The sequence below is a fragment of the Haliotis rufescens genome, unplaced genomic scaffold (assembly GCF_023055435.1).
Source record: "Haliotis rufescens isolate VD_foot unplaced genomic scaffold, xgHalRufe1.0.p SCAF_9, whole genome shotgun sequence".
NCBI classification, from domain to species: domain Eukaryota; kingdom Metazoa; phylum Mollusca; class Gastropoda; order Lepetellida; family Haliotidae; genus Haliotis; species Haliotis rufescens.
In genome coordinates, this window is record NW_025964383.1 from 35212622 (window position 1) to 35222079 (window position 9458).

The window sequence follows — 9458 nt, forward strand, 5'->3', positions numbered from 1 at the left end:
GGATTTATTCTGTCTCTCAGAAATGTACGTGCAGTCTGTAGTACTGAAGGTGGGGTATAAGAGATTTATTCTCCCCCCTCCCCCGAGAAATTTATTACCATCCACCACAGTATTTTATCAAGATCACGTGGACCAATCAGACATAGAAGTATGATGGTTGCATTATGGAAGTATGATTGTTGCATTTAACATTACTAAGGTGGTGTTAATATGGCATTATAATGAGGGATGTCCGTCCCTGCGACAATGTGTATTAAGGAATGTAATCAAGTTGTCTGTGAATTATGTGCTGGGGTAGCCGAGTGGTTCAAGTGCTTGCTTGTCCCGCCAAAGGCTCAGGTTTGATTTCCACTCATGGATGCAATGTGTCATCCCATTTCTGGTATCTCTCCTCCTCCCTCCTAATATCATCTGGTATATATAATGCAGATGCAAGTGATTATGGGGGGCACGGGTGGCCCAGTCGTCTAAGGCGCCGCAATTCGCTGTGCAGAGTTGCGTCCCTTGGGCACGCCAGAAACCTATGATTGTTTACCCCGATTATGTTTCTAGGTTTGTCAGCACCATTCCCATGCTCGTGGGTTTCACCGAAGTGGTAAACATCCAAGACCTGCATCACTTTGGGCTTTCCTCCCACATTAAGTTGACACGCCGTGATATAATCGGAATACTGTTAAAAGCGGCATTAAACCCAACTCACTCACTCACTCACTGTGATTATGAGTCTAAGTTTGTCAGCACCATACCAATGCTCATGGGTTTTGCCAAATTTTGGATTTTTCTCCCAAATTAGAACTGCATCCCTACTGACCTGCTGTGATATAACCAAAATACTGTTCAAAGTGGCTTTAGACCCAACTTACAAACAAAACGTTTTTGAGTGTAAGAAATTTCTTTTCTAAATATACAGCCCTCCAACAGTGTCACTTCTATGGATGGCCCACTGAGTGTGCTGGAGGTGAACAAGCGTCCATGACAGACAGGGTTGTGATGGTGAGGTGAAATGTGGTTAAGGTTTATTGCACATATGTAGCAACGTCTGTGTGTAGATGCTTGTACTGGTCCAGAATAATGCCAGTGTTATCATGCTAGTCTGTTGGGATACCGTGCTACAGTTAAACATGGAAACCCCACTCAGACACAGTATACTGACGCCAAATGTCTTTTGGTATGGCACAGCCAGGGATCAAACCTCCGACAATCTGTCCACTAGACCACGGAAGTAGTGTAATGATATTATTGGCATGTGTAAGTATGTCATTGTTGCTCACCCCATCGACCACTGGTTCACCTGGATGTACAGGCCTCCAGGATGTGGCTGGAATATTGCTGACTGGCATAAATCAAAACAAAAACAAATTTTCTGAACATCTTTCATTTTTCACTTTAAAATATCAGAAACAAAGAGCCTCAGCAATAAATTTTATTAAAATAAATAACAACACCATTTTAGTTCTAAGAAAATATATATATGTTAAATAGACCCTAATTATTAATATTTGGTTTATAATAAATTTAAAAGAAACAAAGCAGTGACTTGAAATGTATAGGTATGCAAAGAAAAACCTTTCAAGCTCTCTCGGTGTACAATGTTGTGTTGTGTGAGTCGTGGTGGATAGCTTGTTGTCGTGCAAACGTGTCATATTTTGTCCTCGAGATCATCAGGCGTTCGTGAGATTGTAGAACCTCATTTGTTTCTTCCATCAGATTCGCAGTTGTGATAGTTGTTGGCATGGGTGCTACAGAAGTGTAGAGGTAGACACCCACATACACCAGGTACCTTCCTGTATACACCCACGTACACCTGGTACCTTCCTGTATACACCCACCTACATCAGGTACCTTCCTGTATACACCCACATACACCAGGTACCTTCCTGTATACACCCACGTACACCAGGTACCTTCCTGTATACACCCACGTACACCTGGTACCTTCCTGTATACACCCATGTACACCAGGTACCTTCCTGAGAACAGAAATACACATGGACATATCTGTATACACACACGTACACCAGGTACCTCCCTGTATACACCCACGTACACCAGGTACCTTCCTGTATACACCCACATACACCAGGTACCTTCCTGAGAACAGAAATACACATGGACATATCTGTATACACACACGTACACCAGGTACCTTCCTGAGAACAGAAATACACATGGACATATCTGTATACACACACGTACACCAGGTACCTTCCTGAGAACAGAAATACACATGGACATATCTGTATACACACACGTACACCAGGTACCTTCCTGTATACACCCACGTACACCTGGTACCTTCCTGTATACACCCACGTACACCAGGTACCTTCCTGTATACACCCACGTACACCTAGTACCTTCCTGTATACACCCACGTACACCAGGTACCTTCCTGAGAACAGAAATACACATGGACATATCTGTATACACCCACGTACACCAGGTACCTCCCTGTATACACCCACGTACACCAGGTACCTTCCTGAGAACAGAAATACACATGGACATATCTGTATACACCCACATACACCAGGTACCTTCCTGAGAACAGAAATACACATGGACATATCTGTATACACACACGTACACCAGGTACCTTCCTGAGAACAGAAATACACATGGTCATATCTGTATACACACACGTACACCAGGTACCTTCCTGTATACACCCACGTACACCTGGTACCTTCCTGTATACACCCACGTACACCAGGTACCTTCCTGAGAACAGAAATACACATGGACATATCTGTATACACACACGTACACCAGGTACCTTCCTGAGAACAGAAATACACATGGACATATCTGTATACACACACGTACACCAGGTACCTTCCTGAGAACAGAAATACACATGGACATATCTGTATACACACACGTACACCAAGTACCTTCCTGTATACACACACGTACACCAGGTACCTTCCTGAGAACAGAAATACACATGGACATATCTGTATACACACACGTACACCAGGTACCTTCCTGAGAACAGATATACACATGGACATATCTGTATACACACACATACACCAGGTACCTTCCTGAGAACAGAAATACACATGGACATATCTGTATACACACACGTACACCAGGTACCTTCCTGAGAACAGAAATACACATGGACATTTCTGTAGTACCTGTGGCTACAACCCTAACAGCATCGGTTTCATTGAAGTAGTTATGTGTATAGTCACATAGACAGATGATGATGATGATATACCTCAGTTAAATGTGCATGTGTGATGTTCTGAAAGTATTCTGTTTGAATAGAACAAATTTCAAGATTTATGATCTTTTTGACGCAAATATTTGTGTGAAATTGGGAATTTGTCTTTGATTATCAGGAAAATATTTAGATTTTAGACAGTTTATTGGAATGATGAAACAAAATGTAGAGAACATATTTGTGGTTATTGAGTAATGTATTGTTTAAATAAGTTTAATCAAGTAAATACATGGTTAGATTAAAACCATTTTGAACAGATCAGTTCTGTGTTAAAGAGTGCAATTGGATGGGGTTGTACAATTGTATCTTATCTTATTTTGTAGCTTTTGTTTCAACACATTCTAAAAGTTCTGCAAATTATCACACCATTGGATCTTTAATATAGCTTTTAAAGAATATACTAATGTCAACACAAACGTTATTGTCCTGCAAATTATCACACTGAATTCCTGAGTATTTAGTATGACAAAACGATTCTGGTAAAAGTAGTGTGTCCAACTTGGTGAGGATTTCTGTTCTTTCACAACTTCTCAAACTGTTTGATTAAACTGCGGATTAATAACCTGCTTGTTTATTAATCTTGTACATTTTGTCTTAATCAAGTGAATATTATCTGTTGCTTTCTATATATATAAGGGGGCACGGGTGGCCCAGTCGTCTAAGGCGCCGCGATTCGCTGTGCAGAGTCACGTCCCTTGGGCACGCCAGAAACCTATGATTGTGGGTTCCAATCCCGGTTCGCCCCGATTATGTTTCTAGGTTTGTCAGCACCATGCCCGTGCTCGTGGGTTTCACCGAAGTGGTAAAGGTCTTAGACCTGCATCACTTCAGGCTTTCCTCCCACATTAAGCTGACACGCCGAGATATAACTGGAATACTGTTAAAAGCGGCGTTAAAACCAACTCACTCACTCACTCACTATATATATAATGCATTTATACACTGCGTGAACAAACATGGACCCCAGGCTAAGCCTATGGGGATGTAAGCAGGTACTTAGTGCTTTGAACCAAAAATACAGTTGAGAGGAACTTATTTTGTAAATCTTATCAAATCAATGCAGAATTTGAAATGTTTTAAATGTAAACAATGTATTTGTCTTCAAGTGTATATTTTTCCACATCCTTGATTGATGATTTGACAGTCAAATGCTGTGTCCTTTGTGGGCGGAGAGGTGGGGTGGTCTTGCTTAGGCGGATCCAGATGGGGGGGTCAGGACCCCTCCCCCAGAGCTACAGATAAGCTTCGTAAAATACCCCCCAAAACTACTCAAACCAAATTACTTCAATTAACTTGTGTACAGAAATGCATGCACTAAATGAAAAACTCAAATGTATAAAAACAGCATGCGTAAATTCCCAATGAAGCTCTTACAGCCTGCGTACAATGTAGATAATTTCTTAACACAATTATGAGCTGATTAACCCTCCGAGTCAAGCCTATATTTGGAACCATTTTATACTTTTAAAACATTATTTAAGTTTTTTTTAAATCTCAAAATGCTTACTCATTTTGGGAAAAAACAAATAGAGTGATGAATAGATGAGTGAAAAAATATTGGTTACCCAATGAAAAATGTAAAAATCCAATTGCTCAAAAAGTTATCTGGAGCTCATCCCCCCCCCCCCCCCCCCCCTTTTTTTTTAAAACCAAATGATATTTTGGACCCCTACTTTTTAAAAATGCTGGATCCGCCCTTGTCTCGTATGGTGCGAGCATATTTCAAGTTTGTGGACACAGGTGGTAGAGCACCCTGATATGTTGTAGATAATGTACCATACCAAAGAGATTATCAGAGAAGCTTTTGAAATATGCTTATACCATGTTTGGATTGTTTGACGTTGAATGTTTGACTTCACAGTCAGAAACTGAGGTATGTTTAATGTCATATGATGTGTGTGGTGGCATGTCATCACTGTCCATATGACATCATTATGTCTGTGACATCACATCTGTATGACATCACAGTCCATATGACATTAATGTCATGTGATGTGGGGGCGGTCGGGCAGCCTAGTGGTTAAAACATTTGCTCGTCTCGCCGAAGACCCGGGTTTGATTCCCGACATAGGTACAATGTGTGAAGCCCATTTCTGGTGTCCCACGCCGTGATATTGCTGGAATAAAAGCCATGTAAAACCATACTCAGTCAGTCATGTGATGTGACATCACAATCTGTATGATATCACAGTCCACATGACATTAAAGTATGTATAATGTCATGTGATGTGTGACATAATCTCATATCACACTACAGTCGCTATGACATTAGGATAAGTATAATGCCATGTATGACATCAAGGTGATATATACAATATCATGTGATGTATGATATCAGTTGGAATGACATCAAGGTATATGTTGTGATGTGATGTGTGGTATCACGATGACATCAAGGTATGTGTTGTGATGTGATGTGTGGTATCACGTTGACATCAAGGTATATGTTGTGATGTGATGTGTGGTATCACGATGACATCAAGGTATGTCATGTGTCAGGCTATCTCTGCATGACATGAAATTGTACATAATGTCATGTGTGATACTGCTCTGCATTCCATCAAGGTATACACATAATGTCATGGGATGTCACTGTGCATGACATTAACATATATATAATGTCATGTATATATCACTCTGTATGACATCAAGGTATATGTAATTGCATGTGGTGTGTGATATCACTATATGACATCAAGGTATATAATGTCGTGTGCGATATCACTATATGACATTATGGTATATATAATGTCATGTGGTGTGTGATATCACTTTATGACATCAAGGTATATAATGTCGTGTGCGATATCACTATATGACATTAAGGTATATATAATGTCATGTGGTGTGTGATATCACTTTATGACATCAAGGTATATATAATTCATGTGGTGTGTGATATCACTATATGACATTAAGATATATATGTCATGTGGGTGATATCACTATGAGACTTCAAGGTATATATAATGTCATATGAGGGATATCACTATGACATTAATTTATATATAATGTCATGTGTGCGATATCACGCTGTATGACATCAAGGTATATGTAATGTCATGTGTGATGTCATAATCTGTCCATATGACATCAAGGTATCCAGTGATCTTTGAAATCAGTCTTTAGGACATCACAGTCCATATGACATTGTCCATACCTTGATGTCATAATCTGTATGACATCACAAGCCATATGACAGAGCTATGTATAATGTCACATGATGGCATAGTCTATATTTCAACCGGTATGATATCCAACCAGTTTCGACCTCATCTAAATTTTATTATTTTTGTGAAGATAGTAAAATTGGTCAACTATTTGATGACAGTGCACAAATTAAAATCACTACAAGAAACAAGATGTACTACAGCACATATTATTTTTTTTACTAAAGAAAATCTGCATTACAAGTATTTGTTCTAGAAAGTAAACATAATGCTGAAATATTGCCGGTATGGCATTAAATTCAACATACACCCAATACTGTCTGGTGTTCTGTGCTGCAAGAACTTTTTGAATAAACACAAAGGCGAAGTTTTCAAACAATGCCACAGCAGATATTGAGGTTTTTAATTCGATGTTTGATATTATGGGAAATCTGTAAAAAAGATGATGTTCAAATACAGACATTAGTTACAGTATTATTAAATGTGTAATATTCAGTTGCAAGTCTTTTTTGTCAGCACTAAATTTACAGAGCAATTAGGTTTATTCGGGGCCCGGGTGGCCCAGTTGTCTAAGGCGCTGCGATTCGCTGTGCTGAGTCGCTGTTGTTTAATGCTCTGTGCTCAGACTCTTAGGTCCAATTAGTACGCAATTCTTTTTTGTGTTATTGTGTAAAACATTAATTATGGATTTAACATTTCAGCAAATCTAATTCTGTAAAATATTTTGTGGTTCTGCCGAGAGTGAGAATTCCACTGGGATGAGAAAGAGGCTGTGATCACATGCAGGTCATGTGATAATGATCACATGACTATTGTCAACAATCTATAAATGTCTGATGGTAATATTTTAATGATATTTAGATAAGTCATAGACATGTGAAAGTGAATAATATTTACATAATTATGTTTTCATTTTGCATGAGAAGCTTAATAGGAAAAAATACAATTTGTATACCTATGAGAGGTATTTGATCAATTTTTTTGTAATGCTGAATTTGAAATAGGTAGCACCCTTAATGTTGATTCAAAATGAGTTGAGAGAAACAATTGATTAAATCACAAGAATAAAGTTTTTGAGTAACCTGAGTAAGACTAGCTAGTCTCAGCTGTGACCTGCCTGAAAGTGTGTCGTTATGACACAGTGGCATAGTTTGGTGCTCACACCATCACCCACTTGTTCTTCTAGTCCAAAGTACTTCCTGGCTTCTTTCAAGGGCACAGGCAGCAGAGATGCATATGTTATTCAGGCCAGTAGGCTGTGCAGAGTTGCATCCATTAGGTGGCCAGGAACCTGTGATCATGGGTTTGAATCCCGGTTCACACTGATGATGTTTCTCAGTTTGTCAGCGGGGTCACAGGTGGCCCAGTCGTCTAAGGCGCCGCGATTCACTGTGCAGGGTTGCATCCCTTGGGCACGCCAGAAACCTATGATTCTGGGTTCAATCGCAGTTCACCCTGATTATGTTTCTAGGTTTGTCAACACCATACCCGTGCTTGTGGGTTTTCACCGAAGTGGTTAACTTCGTGCTTTCTTCCCACATTAAGCTGGCACGCCGTGATATAACTGGAATACTGTTAAAAGCGGCGTTTAACCTAACTCACTCACTCACTCAGTTTGTCAGCACCATATTTGAAGCAGGATCAATTGATGCTGTTGTGGAAAGACGACATGGAGCCTGGTGACACCTTGTAATGAACCCATCCTCATGTTAGTCGGGTCCGGAGACGGGCATCACACAGTGGGCGTCTATTCTGCCCCAACTCCCACAGGGGTGATAACTAGATATCTCAGCACTATGACTGTCGAGGTATATGTTAAACATGGGAATAACAATGGTCTTTGTACTAAGATCCCATTGTGGTACATGCGAGGAATTTCTCTAAATAGCGTGGTGCTGACTATTTCAAAAATAGTGTTTATGTTTTGAAGAGTTTTGTGTAGACTTTGTTGTAAGGTAGATTTCCATGATTGTCTTGTTACTGAACTTATACATGTATTAACCCAGGGTCTCAACTCTTCAATCAGGTATTTTACTGACTTGTTTCAGGATATCTTATGAGAGTCGATAGTGAAATGTGCTCTAACAAATGTCTTGTGTCATCGAGTGGCGTTCTTGGTTGGGCGCATTAGTTTGCTGTTGGCAATGTAGGTTGCCCTGTGTGCTATATAGTGTAAACTAAGCTATCTGTGCAGTGATATGGGCCATATTGCAGCCTGTTCCTGACTGCATGTAGACAGTTCAGCAGTTTACCCTATATTGGATGACAAATAGTCTATACAGTTATCATTACACTTCAGACTATAGTACAGAGTCTACACCCGACTACATGCTGTATACCATAAAGGTAACATAGCAGAGATTACAGTCGACACGATAGATTCTGTATGCCGCAGACTTCAAAATAATGCCTGACTGCTATATATAGGAGATTCTAGACTGGAATATTGGCTGCCATACAGTGTGTATGGCAGTTATAGCCTACACTATCGGTATTTAAATAAGCTGCCACTTGCCACATATAGGCTGTCATTCGTGACCAACTCGTGTTATTCCGGGACAAGCCGAATAGCAACTCGTGCCCCTCTCATGGCCATTTTTGCGACCGGGTTCCGTCTTAGCGCAAACGGGCATACCTAAAAAAAATTTCAACTCGTAGCGTAATGGTTCACATATATATCCCCATATATTATATATATTTCAGATGCAATTAAGCACATCGGGACATGCAAAATTATACAGCATGATTGAACACATTTAACTGTGTCTTGGGTATATTTTTAGATGCAAGATATATGTAAAATCAAAAATTATTTCTGAGGGATTCTTTGACGAAGAACTTGAAATCACACGCGCATTCTGATAGGTTTGTCGTATATCCGCACATAACATTCATCGATAGGGGGACGAGTCTTCTTGCAGGTTACGGAAAGGGGCGAGTGGTGACGAATGATAGGCTGTATATAGCAGAGATTCAGGACAGAGATGGGGTACTGTTTAGCAGAGACTAGACCACACACACGGCTGTATCAGCACAATAACTGACATGCAGTCACC

At 40.0% G+C, this 9458-nt stretch overlaps 1 long non-coding RNA gene across 4 annotated transcripts; it reads left to right on the plus strand.

Annotated features, from left to right (window-relative positions):
* Positions 1-636: 636 nt before the first annotated feature.
* On the plus strand, positions 637-3981 carry LOC125377450. Of its 4 annotated transcripts, none has more exons than XR_007219648.1 (4): positions 637-2021; positions 2084-2322; positions 2385-2592; positions 2652-3981. It is a non-coding gene; the product is annotated as an uncharacterized LOC125377450 (long non-coding RNA). The 4 variants fall into 4 exon arrangements; XR_007219646.1 differs by having other exon boundaries at positions 638-2021; positions 2084-2443; positions 2475-2592; XR_007219645.1 differs by having other exon boundaries at positions 2084-2592.
* The last annotated feature ends 5477 nt before the right edge of the window (positions 3982-9458 follow it).